General features: G+C 40.0%; 1 protein-coding gene across 3 annotated transcripts in view; it reads left to right on the top strand.

Moving 5' to 3' along the window:
- The window catches only part of GALNTL6 (polypeptide N-acetylgalactosaminyltransferase like 6), a 964,319-nt gene that overhangs the window by 482,143 nt on the left and 464,139 nt on the right, over positions 1–18,037 (top strand). The gene's annotated exons all lie outside the window — the stretch shown is intronic.

The following is an 18,037-nucleotide window of genomic DNA, read 5'->3' as shown; positions in this document are numbered from 1 at the left end:
GTTTATATCCATTTGTTCTTTTGCCTACATTGTTCTTTAGTTTAAATTAGTTCTCCCTCTCTGGTGTTTGCTCCTCCCCCTCCCAATATATTTATAGGGAGCAATCATATACCCTCTCAGCCTCAATTTTGCTAGGCTAAATAAGCCAAGTTCTCTTTGTTCCATTTTGTCAGATAGGTTTTGTTTCCTTGATGATCTTACTAGCCATTTTCTATATAAATTGAAGTTTAAATTAATCTTTCTTTGAACATGGATGATCAGAGCTGTACATGGTATTCCAAATGAGGTCTTACCACTGTCTTGTATGGTGGCACTAATACTTCCTAGCTGTACTGGAAACACGTCATCTGATACATCCTAGGATCACATTTACTTTTTTATGGCCACATTATGTTGGTTTATAGTCATCCTGTGATTAATTGATTACTAATACACCAGATTTGTCTCCTCTGTTACTTCCAACAGATGACCCCTCCACAATTTATAGCAGAAATTCTTGTTGTTAGAGCCTAAATACCTGACCTTGCAGTTTGTAATATTCAATTTCATTCTACTTCTATCACTCCAGTTCTCAGGTCATCCAATTGTTCCTGTATAATAATCCAATCCACCTCTGTATTGTCTCCCAACTTTGTGTCATCAGCAAATTTCATTAGTACAATCTTACTTGTGCCAAAGTTACTAATAAAAATCTGTCTCAAGACTGATCCTTGAGGAACTCTACTAGACTATGGCTACATTACAGAGCTTACAATGGTGCAGCTGCACTGCAGTAGTTCTGTTAGTGCAGATGCTCTACACTGCCCAGGAGAGAGCTCTCCTGTTGACTTAATTACTCCAGCCCCTGCAATTGGCAGTAGCTACGTTGGCAGGAGAAGCTCTCCCGCCAATGTAGCTTTGTCCACACTGGCCCTTAGGTCAGTGCGATTTGTCACTTGTGGGTGTTTTTTTTTCACACCGAGTGATATAACTTATGATGATTTAAGCTGCAGTGTCTGCATAGCCCTAGTAATCTCCCTCTAGCCCAACAGTTCTCCTTTCAGCGCAATTCATGGTCATCTCCCCTTTAGCCAATTCCTTACCCACCTTACAATTTCTGTAGTTGTCTGTCATAAACAGATAGCTAAGGATTAATGTCTCTTACACCTGGAAAGAAGTACCTGAAACACCTGACCAGAGGACCAATCAGGAAACCAGACTTTTTCAGATCTGGGTGGAGGGAAGTTTGTGTGTGAGTCCTTTGTTCTTGGGTCTTCTGCCTGTACTCTCTCGGCTATGAGGAGTGATTTTTTCTGTCTCCTGCCTTTCTAATCTTCTGTTTCCCAGTTGTAAGTACAAAAGATCAGGTAGTGATTTATATGGTTTTTTTGTATTTACATGTCTATAGTTGCTGGAGTGCTTTGAATTGTATTCTTTTTGAATAAGGCTGGCTGTTCATATTTTTTTTAAGCAATTGACCCTGTATTTGTCACCTTAATACAGAGAGACCATTTTTATGTACTTTTTCTTTCTTTTTACATAAAGCTTTCTTTTTAAGACCTGTTGGAGTTTTTCTTTAGTGGGGAACTCCAGGGAATTGAGTCTGTACTCACCAGGGAATTGGTGGGAGGAAGAAGTCAGGGGGAAATCTGTGTGTGTTAGATTTACTAGCCTGACTTTGCATTCCCTCTGGGTGAGGGGGGAAGAGAGATTAACTCTCGGTAATTCTGTTTTCCAGGACTGGGAACGGGGAGGGTGGAGTCCCTCTGTTTAGATTCACGGAGCTTGCTTCTGTGTCTCTCTCCAGGAACACCTGCAGAGGGGAAGGGAAAAGGTTTATTTCCCTTTGTTGTGAGGCTCAAGGGATTTGGGTCTTGGGGTCCCCAGGGAAGGTTTGGGGGGACCAGAGTGCCCCAAAACACTCTAATTTTTTGGGTGGTGGCACCTTTACCAGGTCCAAGCTGGTAACTAAGCTTGGAGGTTTTCATGCTAACCCCCATATTTTGGATGCTAAAGTCCAAATCTGGAACTAGGTTATGATATTGTCATAAACAGATAGCTAAGGGTTAATGTTCTTTTACCTGTAAAGGGTTAACACAGGGAACCAAACACCTGACCAGAGGACCAATCAGGAAACAAGACTTTTTCAAATCTGGGTGGAGGGAAGTTTTGGGTGTGAGTTCTTTGTTCTTTGTCTTGGGTCTGTGCCCTCTCGGCTCTGAGAGTGATTTTTCTATCTCCAGGTTTTCTAATCTTCTGTTTCCAAGTTGTAAGTACAAGGATAGTAAGACAATAGGTTTATATTGTTTTTTTTGTATTTACATGTGTGTAGTTGCTGGAATGTGTTAAATTGTATTCTTTTTGGATAAGGCTGTTTATTCATTTTTTTCCTTTAAGTAATTGACCCTGTATATTGTCACCTTAATATAGAGACCATTTTATGTCCTTTTTCATTCTTTTTATATAAAGCTTTCTTTTTAAGACCTGTTGGAGTTTTTCTTTAGTGGGGACTCCAGGGAATTGAGTCTGCAGCTTACCAGGGGATTGGTGGGAGGAAGAAGTCGGGGAAAAATCTCTTTGTGTTAGATTTACTAAGCCTGACTTTGCATACCCTCTGGGTGAGGGGGGAGAGAGGTTAGCTCTCTCGGTGCTTGTGTTTCAAGGACTTGAAGCAGGGAGGGTGGAATCCCTTTGTTTAGATTCACGGAGCTTGCTTCTGTATATCTCTCCAGGAACTCAGGGAGGGAACACCTGGAAGAGAAGAGGGGGAAGGGAAATGGTGTATTCCCCTTTGTTGTGAGACTCAAGGAATCTGAGTCTTGGGGTCCCCCAGGGAAGGTTTTGGGGAGACCACAGTGAGCTAGGCACTGTATAATTCCTGGCTGGTGGCAGCAATTACCAGGTCCAAGCTGGTAACTAAGCTTGGAGGTTTTCATGCTAACACCCATATTTTGGACGCTAAGGTCCAGATCTGGGAAGAAATGTTATGACAGTAGTAATCTCAATCTTCTGCATTTTCCCTAATTTCCCATGTGGTGCTTTGTCAAGTTTGACTGAAATCCAGATTAGATCTACTACATTTTCCTTGCCTAAGAAGTCAGTTAGATTAACTTTAATCAATTCTTTGATTAAAAGATCTGGCACTATCTACCTTTGGTAAACCCATGTTGCATTTTATCCCATTTTCCATTTACCTCGGTGTCTTCAAATTTTAAAGAATAATTATTCTTAAACCTGGCATATTGGAGTTCAGATTCATGAGTCTAAAGTTGTCCAGATCACTTTTCTTCCCTTCTTAAATATAGTTGCTACATTTTCTATTCTCTAGTCATATGGTACCATCCGCAATTTGAGAGATTTATTAAAAATCCTTGCTACCAGAATTGCAATTTCATGTGTTGGTTCTTACAGTATTCTGGGATGGAGATTACCTGTTCCCCCTAGCTTGAGGACATTCAGCTCTGAGCTTTGTTTCCACCTTGGATGTGGTGATTTCCATTTCTGTATGTGAAAGAATTGAAAATACAAAGACAGTGCACATGTATCCATGGCTGTAAAAAATAATTCTGATCTTATCACAGCTGGAGGTTATGTAATTATATAATTAAAAATCCTATTGTCATGCATATGGAGAAGGTGACAGAGTTAGTACAATCTTAACTCTGGCATTTGCTGATTTCAGTACTTAACTATGCCAACTCAGGCTTTATCTTAGAACTTGTTCTTCACAGATGGATCTCTGCACCCCTCTGGAATCCTGACACTAATGGGGTTTTTCTTGGGTATATAGTTTTGCCTGTGTAGAACTTGCTAGACTGGGGCCTTAGTGCCTGTCGTTGTGCGCTGCTGACTTCCCTCTATTCAGCACTGACAGAATTGGGACCTTAGTGTAATTTTAACTCATAGCTTTGATGGCCAGATAGGACTGTTAGGATAATCTAGTCGGATCTGCATAATAAAGGATTTCGAATTTTACCCAGTAATTCCTGCATTAAACCCCTAACTCTTGGTTGAGCTAGACCATATATTTTAGAAAAACGTCTTATTTTGATTTAAAGAATGCATGTGATGGAGAACTTAAAATTTCACTTTGTAGGCTGCTTCAGTGATTAATATTAAAAAAGTGCATCTTATTTCCAATCTGAATTTGTCTAGCTTCATCTTCCAGCCACTGGAACTTGTGATGCCTTGCTCTGAGAGGGTCATTTGAGGCATTGCAGCTGTGACAGAATCCAGAGTTAAGTATTCCTGGCATGCAGCCCATAAAACATTCAGGTTGTATATAGAGAGCCAGGGGAGGCACAATCTGACCCAAAAGTGCAGTGACAGAATTAGGTAAAATTTATAATTTCTCTATGGTCCCCAGTCCTGACCTGGAGAGGGGCCATCTTGTAGGCAATTGGCCCAAAGATCAGCATGCTGCCATTGATAGTCTTTGCATGCTCCATAATATGCTTCTTCTGGATGATAATGGTTGGCCTGGGCAAAGGCCAGGTCTCATAGACTTTAAGGTCAGAAGGGACCATTATGATCTTTTAGTCTGACGTCCTGCACAACACAGGCCACAGAATCTCACCCACCCACTCTTGTAACAAACCCCTGACCTATGTCTGAGCTATTGAAATCCTCAACTTGTGATTTAAAGACTTCAAGATGCAGAGAATCCTCCTGGAAGTGACCCATGCCCCACACTGCAGAGGAAAGTGAAAAACCGCCAGGGCTTCTGCCAATCTGCTCTGGAGGAAAATTCCTTCTCGACTCCAGATATGGTGACCAGCTAAACCCTGAGCATGTCGGCAAGACTCACCAGTCAGACAAGGTCCATTAAATAGCTGGATGCTCCAGCATCTGTTAATGCGAGGGGGGTACAACTTGCTTTGGGTGTGGCAGGGGGATAGATCTGGAAGAGGACCCACATGTGTGGTTGTTGAGATCTGGGTGTAGACCTTGCCGTCTGGGTCATATCCAGCTGCAACCCCTCTACTGAGGCTGGATGGGATGGTTTCCCAGCACCCTAGTAGGTCTGGGATTGTGGGAGCACCCTGAGGCAAAGTGGCCACTTTCTCCACAATACAGGTCAAGGGGCCTCTTGCTGCTGTCAGTCTGAACCCAGGACTAAGCAAAGGGTGCACATGGGGGCCCTCAATACTAGGCTGGGGACATGTAGCAACTTGTTTCCCCTCTAAGTAATGCACAAGTAGTCAGTTCTTGATGCAGAGCTCTACATGGAGTAGTAACTTTGCAGAGGAGTTCACCCAGGCCAGCTCATCCTTCACAGTGTCCTTCAATCCCTGATCAAAATGGTATACTTGAGCCACCCCATTCCAGGCTGAATCCATGGCCAGGAGCTGGAAGCGGGCTGTATAGGTGGAGATGGGTTGTGATCCCTAGGTGAGGAATTGTAGGACTGCCTCAGTGGCAGAGGCTCAATTGGGGTTATCTAATCAAATGAATTCTTCAAAGCAGCCCAACATTGGGTCCGCCTGTTGCAGGCATTGGTTGATGAACTCATTTAGCCTTTCTGGCAAGGGGATTTTCAGGCCATGCTCTGAGGTGGCTGCCATGGCTATATCCAAAGGTCCTGGAGGGCTCTGGACCTGAGCTTGGAGGGAGGTGTTCTCCAACTGCAGCTGGGTAATTTAATTCTGGAGGATAGACTCTGCCTCCAGGGCTACAACACCCAGATTCTCCATCAAGGCCCTGGGATCTAGTTGTAATGGAGCCTGAGCAAACTGTCGGGCACTGTCTCTGATAATCAAACCTAGTGGTTGGAGCATGGATCCTAGCTAGGCATAGAGTTGGGCCCGAGCCAAGGGTGGTCCTAGAATCGAGATCCAGGGACAGGCCAGGGTCAACACTGAGATCAGAGTCTGTACATGGACCATAGACAGACCAGGTGCAGGCCAGAGGATGAAGTCCGGTGGTCAGAGTTGAACGATAAGCCAAGTCAGTAGTGAATGCAGAGTCCAGATATGTGCCAAATATTTAAAACCAGATTGTCGGAGTCTGAGGGTGTAGTGGGGGATCAGGAGGTGGAGGCAAGCCTGGAGTGGATTGGTGATGAGGCTGGAATAAGGCTAGTGTAAGGCAAAGTCAAGGATCAGGCAAGGCTAGTGCAGGAAAAGGCTGCGAGTCACTGGAGTCTGGTGTACTGTGAGGAAGTAGGATGGTTCGTGGCTGGGTAGCGCTATTGCTCAGACTGATCTGCAGCTCTGCTGGGCTTATGGAGATACCTGAGCTGGGGGTCATTTGACCCAGGCTCTGCTCAGTGATAGGTTGCAGCTGCATGCCTGGGTGCTGACTCACTGCAGCAGCTAAGTGACCAGCCCTGGTTTGGCTGCGAGTTTGCCTCACAGCTGTGGTCTCCAATGAAATATTGAGCAATGTAACAGCTCAAGTAAATGCTCTGGGACAAAACAAGGTGATTATGAAAGGTGTTAATGTTAATTGCCACAACTACTACTGCTGATGTTGAATAAAATTTTTCATCATTTGACTAGTGGACTCAAAGATTAGAAGCCACAGGAACAGATAGAACTTCAAGGTTTGTTTTATTTCTCAAGTGTTTTAATTTTGAAAGCCTTGTAAGTGCACTCAGTGGTAATTGACTTGAGTTTTGATCATGGATTATAATTATATTTAAAATGTTGCATGAGGAAATTAATATTGATGTGTTAACACATCTATGATTAGTGTATTAAAAAGTTTTTATATTTTAGTACTTTGTTAATTTATTGAAACTCTAGACAACTTTTTAGTACTAACATTAAGTACTAACATTAAGTAATTTTTGTTTTGTAGTGAGAAAGATGGTATATTGTTTGAGTTGTAAGAAAAACATTTTGAATAAAAATAGAGCTATTATCTAATCCTGCAAATGCGTATATATGTATGTATCTTTAAGAACATGTGCCTTATTGCAGTTAATGAGATTACTAACATGAGTACATTTACACATTTTTGTCTACTGCAGCTTAGTAAAATTCAAATAAGAAACTCTTCTTCTAGTGCCATTGTATTTAAATATTTTAGAAACCAGCACTTATAATGTAGTTTATTGAAAATTTGTTTGTTGCAATTTTAGATTAAAATTTATTAGGGCTGACAAGCGATTAAAAATATTAATTCTGATTAGTGCACCATTTACTTAAATATTTTTGGATGTTTTCCACACTTTTTCAAATATATCGATTTCAACGCAGAATACAAACTATGCTCACTTCATATTTATTATATTTGCACTGTAAAAATAAAATAGTATTTTTCAATTCACTTAATACAAGTACTGTAGTGCAATCTCTTTATCATGAAAGTTGAACTTACAACTATAGAATTATGCACAAAAAACCCCTGCATTCAAAAATAAAACAATGTGAAACTTTAGAGCAGTGGTGGGCAACCTGCAGTTCATGGGTCACATGTGGCCCATCAGGCTAATCTGATTGCGGTCCACAAGACATTTTGCTGACATTGACCATCCGCAGGCACGGCCCCCCGCAGCTCCCAGTGGCTGCAGTTCACCATTCCTGGCCAATGGGCGCTGTGAGAATTGGCACCTGCAGGCAAAGGAGCCCCAATGATGGGCTGGCCGCCACTTCCCACAGCTCCCATTGGCTGGGAATGGTGAACTGCAGCCACTGGGAGCTGCAGGGGGCCATGCCTGCGGATGCTCAATGTCAGCAAAATGTCTTGTGGACCGCAATCAGATTAGCCTGATGGGCTGCATGTGGCCTGTGGGCTGCAGGTCAGCACTGCAAGATGTTTATATGCCAGATGCGCTAAAGACTCATGTGTCCCTTCATGCTTCAACCACCATTCCAGAGGACAAATGTCCATGCTGATGATGGGTTCTGCTCAATAACAATCCAAAGCAGTGCAAACTGATGCATGTCCATTTTCATCATCTGAGTCAGATGTCACCAGCAGAAAGTTAATTTTCTTTTTTTGGTGATTCGGGTTCTGTAGTTTCTGCATCAAAGTGTTGCTCTTTTAAGTCGTCTTAAAGCATGTTCCACACCGCGACCCTCTGAGATTTTGAAAGACACTTCAGATTCTTAAACCTTGGATCAAGTGCTGGAGCTATCTTTAGAAATCTCACATTAGTATCTTTGTATTTTGTCAACTCTGCAATGAAAGTGTTTTTAAAATGGACAACATGCTGGGTAAAACACAGAGCAGGAGACATACAATTCTCCCCTAAGGAGTTCAGGCACAAATTCAATTAACACATTTTTTAAAAGGATCATCATCAGCATGGAAGCATGTCCTCTGAAACGGTTGCCAAAGCATTAAGGGGCATACAAATGTTTAGCATATCTGGTACATAAGTACCTTGCAGTGTTGACTACAAAAGTGCAATGCAAATGCCTGTCCTCACTTTCAGATGATGTAAATAAGAAGAGGGCAGCATTATCTCCTGTACATGTAAACAAACTTGTTTGTCTTAGCGATTGGCTGAACAAGAAGTAGGACTGAGTGGACTTGTAGGCTCTAAAGTTTTACATTGTTTTGGTTTTGAATGCAATAACATTTTTTTGCATAACTCTACATTTGTAAGTTCAACTTTCATGTCAAAGAAATTGCATTACAGTACTTGTATTAAGTGAATTGAAAAATACTATTTCTTTTGTTTATCATTTTTACAGTGCAAATATTCATAATAAAAATATAAAGTAAGCACTGTACACTTTGTATTCTATGTTGTAATTGAAATTGATATATTTGAAAATGTAGAAGAACATCCAAAATACTTAATACATTTCATTTGGTACTCTATTGTTTAACAGTGCAATTAAAACTGAGATTAATTGTGATTTTTTTAATCACTATTAACTTTTTGAGCTAGTCGCATGAGTTAACTGTGATTAATTGACAGGCCTAAAAGGGCTCAATTAGGTTGATGCTTTGTAAAAATTTATTAAATAAATTATTTACATTACCTTGTTTAAATCACTCCACTCTGTTTTACATCTCTATTGTACTTCCTAAACAAAACTATACATCTACAACTCCCAACTGTAAATTTCCTTATTCCTATATAGATATTCATCTTGTACTGCAAATTAAAATCTAGTAGTATTGTAGCTACTGTGGTTTTCTTCCAGGATTATTCAAGTCTCTCCAAGCTACTATATGTATAAGAGGAGGGCACTTGGGGAACAGAATACCCTGCTCTCAGAGGCCCTAGTTTGGGAAAACATCCCTATTCAGGAGGAATATTAAGCACATGCTTAACTTTAATGTGATTAAAGTGCATGTGTAAAGTTAATGTGCTTCAGCATCCTTCCTGAATAGGGATGGACTTAAGTAGATGCTTAAATGATTTCATGAATTAGGGCCAATTATAATGGCATAAAAACAGAGTAACTTCATTAACACCAGTGAAGCTACTCCATTCAGTTTTTCATTGCTGTGCTTGGGAATGGAAATGTTCCCAAGAATTTCGACATGTAGATAGCTCAGTCACATCAATACAGGAATGGCTTATTATGTATCATATTGACAACGTGAATTTCCTGATCATAATAACAATACATAATGTCTTTACTAAAATAAGGGTGGCCTTGAAGAATGTTTTATATAATTCATGATGGTCACAGAGCCTAAAACATATTTTAATTCTAACTTTCACTGAATTTTTGTGCATACATTTACAGTATTCATCAGATATTCTGTGTGCTGCCTGCAGGCATGTAGGAAATAGTGTTAATATTGGAAAGTAAATTTTATTCATTTTGCAAAATAAAACAGAAGAATTAAGGAACACTAATCAATGCTGTGTTTCTGAGACTTGCAAGAGAGATCACCTGTATTTGGGTAAATTTTGAGTCAGTCTGAAGTCAGTTTAAGTTGGGCAGCTCGAAACACTGTACAAGGCTTTGACAATTTACTTCAGCTTAGTTTCAACTGGCTGTCTTGTTAAATTAAACAAATGTAAAATATGTGTAAAAATACAACTGAGCCACGTAAAAACTGTACACCTCACTATATTGTATCTTACTGATACTGTGAATGTGTTAATGAATGATAAAAAGATTAGTGGTACTATTTGGCTTTATAAGAGATTAGTGAGGTGAGGGACACTTTTTTGATAGCTCCAGAGTCGTAACTCCTCATTCTGCACTATTTCTTAAAAGTTTCAAAAGATTGATACTCACTTTCAGGTCTATATGTAGAAAATTTAGAATAGCCTCTGGCTGCAATTTCTTCTAGATTCACAAAAAAGTACTTTGAGAAACTTATATTGTAACATGATAGATTGTGCAAATACTACAGCAACTATTAGTCTCTATGTACTCAAATAATCTTGTTACCATGTATGCACTGTCTCTGAATTCAATTCCCTGAATGCCCATAGTCACTTAAGGTGTGCATGTGCAAAGCACTGCAGTCTGTTCATGACAAGGAGAACAGTTACTATTCACTTTACATTGAGGCCAATACATATGAGCATGACCATTTTCCAGAGAAGTATGAAAGTCTGGCAGAGTTCCCTGTATTGAAGTGTAGAGGGTTTCAAAAAGCCCACATTGTGCTTCATAGAATAATGATGTAATACATTTGTGATAATATTCAAGTAACTTTCACAGAGCTCATGAGATGTCAATTATTTTGGCATCTTGGAATTGATATATAGTGCTCTGTGAGGCACAACATATGGGTTTGAAAGGTCAAGAAAGGCAATCTCTCGCTACATGGAATTTTATTTAAAACATTATTTTTTTCTCTCATCCTACCATAAAATGAGCCTGATTATTTTATGTTGTTAGCTTCTGGTTGATATTGATGGGCAATTCCTGAGCCCACTCTAGTAAATATCGGGTATTCTTGAGAGAAAGAACCCTGCTCCTTCAGAACAACAAAGAATTCCCTTTTTAGATCATGATTCTACAAGGTAGTTAGCTACATGCCTAACTTTAAGGATGTGAGTAGTTCCACTGCGCTTAATATGATACACATATGCTTAAAATTTTGCTGAATCAGGGCCTATATCTACTCAATAAATAAATACTTTAGGGATTTTTAATTATTTGATTTATCTGATCATGACAGTCTTTAAGAGCATTATGCCTCTGGATTTAAAACCATTACTACATATGGCTGAAAAATAAAATAGGCAGTTATGAATATAATAAAGCACTTGCCAGAAATGATTGCAAGTTGAAGTTTTCTTTGAATTTAAACAAGGTTATTTCAAGGTTGTAATGCAAAGTAGTTTTAGTATAGCAGCACTCAAAATATGCACTCCAAGACTCTTGAAAATGAATTAATAAATGTTGAAATAACTAACATAGCATTAAGCAATCAAAGGATTTTGGAATTAGCAGAGAAGAAAATAAGTACACTTTAAAATACATTTTAGTAGTACTAAAGCTGGTTCCTAAAAATTCTGAGCTGATATTTTGTCTCCTCATCCTTTGAATAAATGTAAGAATAGGTTAAAAAAGTATTCAGTAAGGAGTGACAATATGACATGCAATGAAAGACAATCTCTATTAATAAGATATTGTTAATTTTTTTATCTGATTCCTATCAGTAAACTGGAGAGAGGGGGAATAAATAATCCAAAAGAATTTTTTTCAAGACCTGCAAATTAGTTCAAAGTCTTTGGTTGCATCATTAGAACTATTATCTTTGTATTTTAATATAAATCCTAGAGCTATGGGATTGTTTTAACTGGCGAATTCCAAATGTAGGTTCCAAGCATCATCTGGACTATAAAAGTTAATTATGTCCTATCTACAAAATTATTTCTGAATAGTGAAACTTCCTCATATCTTAGTTAGTAGGAAGGAATAGTCACTGTTAAAACCACCAATGATCATCATTAAGCCACTTTCATAAATTCCAAAGCCAGAAGATACCAATGTGATCATCTGGTCTGATCTCCTGAACAAAACAGTCAAAAACAAAAACAAAAACAAACCTCCCCAAAGCAAGTCTTTTTGTACTTGAACATATCTTTCAAAAACAAAATCCAACCTCAATGTAAAAATTACCAGTGATGGGGAATCCATAATGACCAATGGTAAATGGTTCCAGGGGTTAATTACCCTCACTATTAAAAATGTACACCTTATTTCTAGTTTGAATTTGTCTAGCTTCAACTTTCAGCAATTGGATCATGTTACAGGGCTGCCCGGGGAGGGGGTAAGTGAGGCAATTTGCCCTGGTCCCCACAGGGGCCTCGTGAGCCCTGGCTGAGAATCCCTTCCCTGGCTAGAGGCACCTTTTTAATTTTTACTCACCCAGCGGCAGTCCTGGTCCTTGGTGGTGGGCCCTTCACTTGCTCTGGGTCTTCGGCAGCACTTCGGCAGCAGGTCCTTCAGTGCTGCTGAAGACATGGAGCGAGTGAAGGACCCGCCGCCGTCACAGACTGAGAGAGCTGCCTGGTGAGTACAAGCACTGCAGTAAGTGGGGCCATTTTTTATGTCCACTCCCCCGCTTTTCCCTAGGCCCCCTGAATCCTCTGAGCAGCCCTGTCATGTTATACCTTTCTCTGCTAGATTGAAGAGCCCATTATCAAATGTTTGTTCCCCTGAGTAGGTACGTTTAGACTGTAATAAAGTCAGCCCTTAACCTTCTTTTTGTTAAGCTTAATAAATTGTGATCCTGGAATCGTTCACAAGTGGTGTGTCACTGTCTGAAGTGGTTCACGTCTATGAGTGCCTACCTCAGGGAAGACTGTCAAAAGTAGGGCAGACACCCCAAATTGGTGGTATGTTCTATAATTAGATTTCATCAAACCAGTACCAAATGTGAACTCTCAAAGTACTACAATAGTCTTTTATAATGGAGTCACAGAAAGTTCCCTGAGACACTCCAGTCTGTCATGCCAGGCAAGCTGGACTAGGTGATAAATGGTCACTTACACCAAAAATCACAATATTTTCAAGTTACAGCAGTCCCAAGAGGCCAGTCAATCACGCAGGTTGATTTGCATCCTAGATGTCACACTAAAAGCAATGCTGATAGCCAATTCTATAGTTAACTAACAAAGGCTCATTAGCTAAGAAAACTGGATGAGTTACTGAGCGGTTAAAGCAGGTAAAATGTATGTACAGTCTACCACATCTCTGCTACTTTTTTGAAATTATAATCTGCCAGTTTCCCAAATGTCTTTTAGGGCTACCCAGAGTAACTCTGAGGATCTCCATCTTATTCAGAATCCAAATAGTCCAGAGATGAATAATCATTCCTTGTGTCCATATTTATAGCTTCTTCTCGGATAAACCAAGTGACCACAACAGTTTCCACACTGGTCTCTTCTTCATTACGTGGTGGTGGAGGGAGAGGAATGCATTGAACAAAGTCCAATCCTTGATCTCACACAATGGCTCATTTGCATTTAATGAACAGGATTTAACATAATCTTGTAAGAGACCATCATTTGCATTACACAAGGCATCGTTCTCATTTGATGGGTTACTTAACTACAAGGGTATATACAGAGTGAATGTTTGCTGTTACAGTATAACATAGGGTAGAGCTGAGAGAGAATAATACCTGCAGCATATTTATTTTGATAATACTAACACACAGGTAAAGAAGACTGGTTTCCAGCTGTGCATATCTAAGCATTCAGTGAGGCATCAGAGCTTGGAATCAACTGGTACCTGATCTGCCAGCATGAAAATGAGTGTGTCTACCTTGCAACTGGGAGCAAGCCTTCAGCCTGGGTATACAGACTCATGCTAGTGGGGTTTGATCTAATGCACTATAGATAGCAGTATGACTGTTAAAAGAACAAGAGTACTTGTGGCACCTTAGAGACTAACAAATTTATTTCAGCATGAGCTTTCGCGAGCTACAGCTCACTTCTTCGGATGCGTAGAATGGAACACACAGACAGGAGATATTTATACATACAGAGAACATGAAAAGGTGGAAGTATGCATACCAACAGGAAGAGTCTAATCAACTGACATGACCTATCATCAGCAGGAGAAAAATTTTTTTTGAAGTGATAATTAAGATGACCCATAGAAGGTGTGAGGAGAACTTAACATAGGGAAATAGATTCAATTAGTGTAATGACCCAACCATTCCCAGTCTCTGTTTAAGCCTGAGTTAATTGTATCTAATTTGCATATTAATTCGAGTTCAGCAGTCTCTCTTTGGAGTCTGTTTTTGACTTTTTTTGTTGCAAAATTGCCACCTTCAAGTCTGTCACTGAGTGGTTAGAGAGGTTGAAGTGTTCTCCCACTGGTTATTGAATGTTATGATTCCTGATGTCAGACAAAGAGAGACTGCTGAACTTGAATTAATATGCAAATTAGATACAATTAACTCAGGCTTAAACAGAGATTGGGAGTGGTTGGGTCATTACACTAAGTGAATCTATTTCCCTATGTTAAGTCAATTTCAGGCTGATGAGCCTATAATTACCCAGGTCATCCCATTTATCCTTCTTTTCTATATATTGACACAACATTAGTTTGTTTGCAGTCTTTTGGAACTTCTCCAGGGTTCCAAGACTTGTTGAAAATCATCATTAATGTTTCAATGAGATCATCAGCCAGCTCTTTTAAAACTCCGGGATGCAAGTTATCTAGACCTTCCAATTTTAATACGTCTAACTTCAGTAGCTACTCTTTAACATTGCTCTGAGATACTAGTGGAATCATAGAATTGGAAGGGACCTCGAGACATCATCTAGTCCAGTCACCTGCATTCAAGGCAGGACTAAGTATTATCTAGACCATCTCTTACAGATGTTTGTCCAATCTGCTCTAAAAAATCCCCAATGATGGAGATTCCACAACCTCCCTAGGCAATGTATTCCGTGTTCCACTCTGACAGAAGGTTTTTCCTAATGTCCAACCTAAACCTCCCTTACTGCAATTTAAGCCCATTGCCTCTTGTCCTATCCTCAGACGTTAAGAACAGGTTTTTCTCCCTCCTCCTTATAACAGTACTTGAAAACTGTTATCATGTCCCCTCTCCATCTTCTCTTCTCCAGAATAAATAAACACAATGTTTTCAACCTTCCTCATAGGTCATGTTTTCTAGACCTTTAATCATTTTTGTTGCTCTTCTCTGGACTTTTTCCAGTTTGTCCAAATCTTTCCTGATATGTGGTGCCCAGAACTGGACACCATACTCCAGCTGAGGTCTAATCAGTGTGGAGTAGAGCAGAAGAATTACTTCTTGTGTCTTGCTTACATCACTTCTGCTAATACATCCCAGAATTATGTTTGCTGTTTTTGCAACAGCGTTACACTGTTGACTCTCATTTAGCTAATGGTGCACCATGATCCTCAGATCCCTTTCCGCAGTACTCCTTTCTAGGCAGTCATTCTCCATTTTGTATGTGTGCAACTGATTGTTCCTTCCTAAGTGAAGTACTTTGCATTTGTCTTTGTTGAATTTCAGCCCATTTACTTCAGACTATTTTTTCCAGTTTGTCCAGAATCAGACCCAGAACCAATCCCTGTGGGACCCCATTCATTATGCCCTATCAGCATGACTGTGAACTACTGATAACTACTCTGGGAATGATTTTCCAACCAGTTATGCACCCACCTTATAGTAGCTCCATCTAGGTTGTATTTCCCTAGTTGGTTTATGAGAAGGTCATGTGAGACAGTATCAAAAACATTACAAAAGTCAAGATATACCACGTCTACTGCTTCCCCCCATCCACAAGGCTTGTTACCCTGTCAAAGAAAGCTATCGGTTGGTTTGACACAATTTGTCCTTGACAGATCCATTATGACTGTTATTTATCATCTTACTATCTTCTTGGTGCTTGCAAATTGATTGCTTAATTATTTGCTCCATTATGTTTCTGGATACAGAAGTTAAGCTGAGTGGACTGTAATTCCCCAGGTTGTCCTTACTTCCCTTTTTATAGATGGGCATTATATTTGCCTGTTTCCAGTCTTCTGGAATGTCTCCCGTCTTCCATGACTTTTCAAAAATATTTGCTTATGGTGCCAATATCTCCTCAGTCAGCTCCTTGAGTATTCTAGGATGCATTTCATCAGGCTCTGGTAATTTGAAGACATCTAACTTGTCTAAGTAATTTTTGTCTTGTACTTTCCCTAGTTTAGACTCTGATCATACCTCATTTTCACTGGCATTCACTATGTTAGATATCCACTTGCCACCAACCTTCTTGGTGAGAAACTGAAACAAAGAAGTCATTAAGCACCTCTGCCATGGAAAGTGTTATCGTGTGACATCAGTTTTTTTTTTCAGCTATAGAAAAAAACTGTACACTTCTGCCCTTTCTGCATTATTAGTGATAAATCTACCATATTCATCTAGTAATAGACCGATACCATTCTTAAGATTGTTTTTGTTCCTAGTATCAGAGGGGTAGCTGTGTTAGTCTGGATCTGTAAAAGCAGCAAAGAATCCTGTGGCACCCTACAGACTAACATACACAGGTACCCTCCCACCAACAGCACAAGAAGAAGAACTCCACATGGACTCCTTCTGAGGGTCGAAATGACAGTCTGGACCTATACATTGAATGCTTCCGCCGACGTGCACAGGCAGAAATTGTGGAAAAACAACAACTCTTGCCTCAAAACCTAAGTCGTGCAGAACGCAATGCCATCCACCGCCTCAGAAACCACCCTGACATTATTATCAAAGAGACTGATAAAGGAGGTGCTGTTGTCATCATGAACAGGTCTGACTACCAAAAAGAGGCTGCCAGATAACTCTCCAATACCAAATTCTACAGGCCACTTCCCTCAGATCCCACTGAAGAATACACTAAGAAACTGCACCATCTACTCAGGACACTCCCTACACTAACACTGGAACAAATCAACATACCCTTAGAGCCCTGACCAGGGTTATTCTATCTACTACCCAAGATCCACAAACCCGGAAATCCTGGATGCCCCATCATCTCGGGCATGGGCACTCTCACTGAAGGACTGTCTGGACATGTGGACTCTCTACTCAGACCCTATGCCACCAGCACTCCCAGCTATCTCCATGACACCACTGATTTCCTGAGGAAACTACAATGCATTGGTGACCTTCCAGAAAACACCATCCTAGCCACGATGGATGTAGAGGCTCTTTACATAAACATCCCACACACAGATGGAATACAAGCCGTCAGGAACAGTATCCCTGATGATGCCACAGCACAACTGGCTGCTGAGCTCTGTGCCTTTATTCTCACACACAACTATTTCAAATTTGATGACAATATATATCTCCAGATCAGTGGCACCGCTATGGGCACCCGCATGGCCCCACAATATGCCAATATTTTTATGGCCGACCTGGAACAACACTTCCTCAGCTCTCATCTTTATGCTCCAAAACGTCTGTTAGTCTGTAAGGTGCCACAGGATTCTTTGCTGCTTTTTTTTGTTCCTAATATACTTTTAAAACTCCTTATTGTCCTTAACTCTCCTGGCTATAGATTTCTCTGTCTCTCTTTTCCGTATGAATTTTCTATAATTCCCAGCTTCTGACTTCTATTCATTACTATCAACTTCCCCTTTCTTCCATTTATTTTATATAGCTATCTGCTTTGACTTCTCCTATAAACCAGGTTGATATATAAACCATATAATCTTCTTCCTTAATTGTAGTGTTATGGCTTTTGGGGTATCAAGTAAAAAAAAATGTTCTTAACCAATTCGCAATCATCATGCACCGTTTTTCCTGATTACTTTCTTCCTCAGAGCTGATTTGGCTCACAGTTGTTTTCAGTTTTGTGAAATTGGCCATTTTAAAACACCAAGTGTATGTGGTACTCATTTGGACTCTCTTCTGTTTGCCCATAAAAAATGTGATCAAGTCATGAGTACTTGCACCTAAGCTACTATAAATGTTTATTTCTGCGATCAGTCTCCTTTTATCTGTCAAGGTGAGGTATAATATAGAATTCCCCCCTGCTGAATGCAACACTTCTTGAGTTAGGAAATTTGTCATCTATAATATTTAGAAATTTCAAAATTCATGGTGGTACGTCATGTTGAACAGTATCATTGCAGTCCACCTTTTGTTAGACATCTATTCTAAAATGCAGAAAGTAAAGAGCAACAGGGCATTGACAGATTTACTCCCATTTAAATTAGTC

This window comes from Gopherus evgoodei, chromosome 5 (genome assembly GCF_007399415.2).
Source record: "Gopherus evgoodei ecotype Sinaloan lineage chromosome 5, rGopEvg1_v1.p, whole genome shotgun sequence".
Lineage (NCBI taxonomy): Eukaryota > Metazoa > Chordata > Testudines > Testudinidae > Gopherus > Gopherus evgoodei.
Note: the sequence above shows the minus strand (reverse complement) of the source record. Positions and strands in the feature narration are given on the sequence as shown.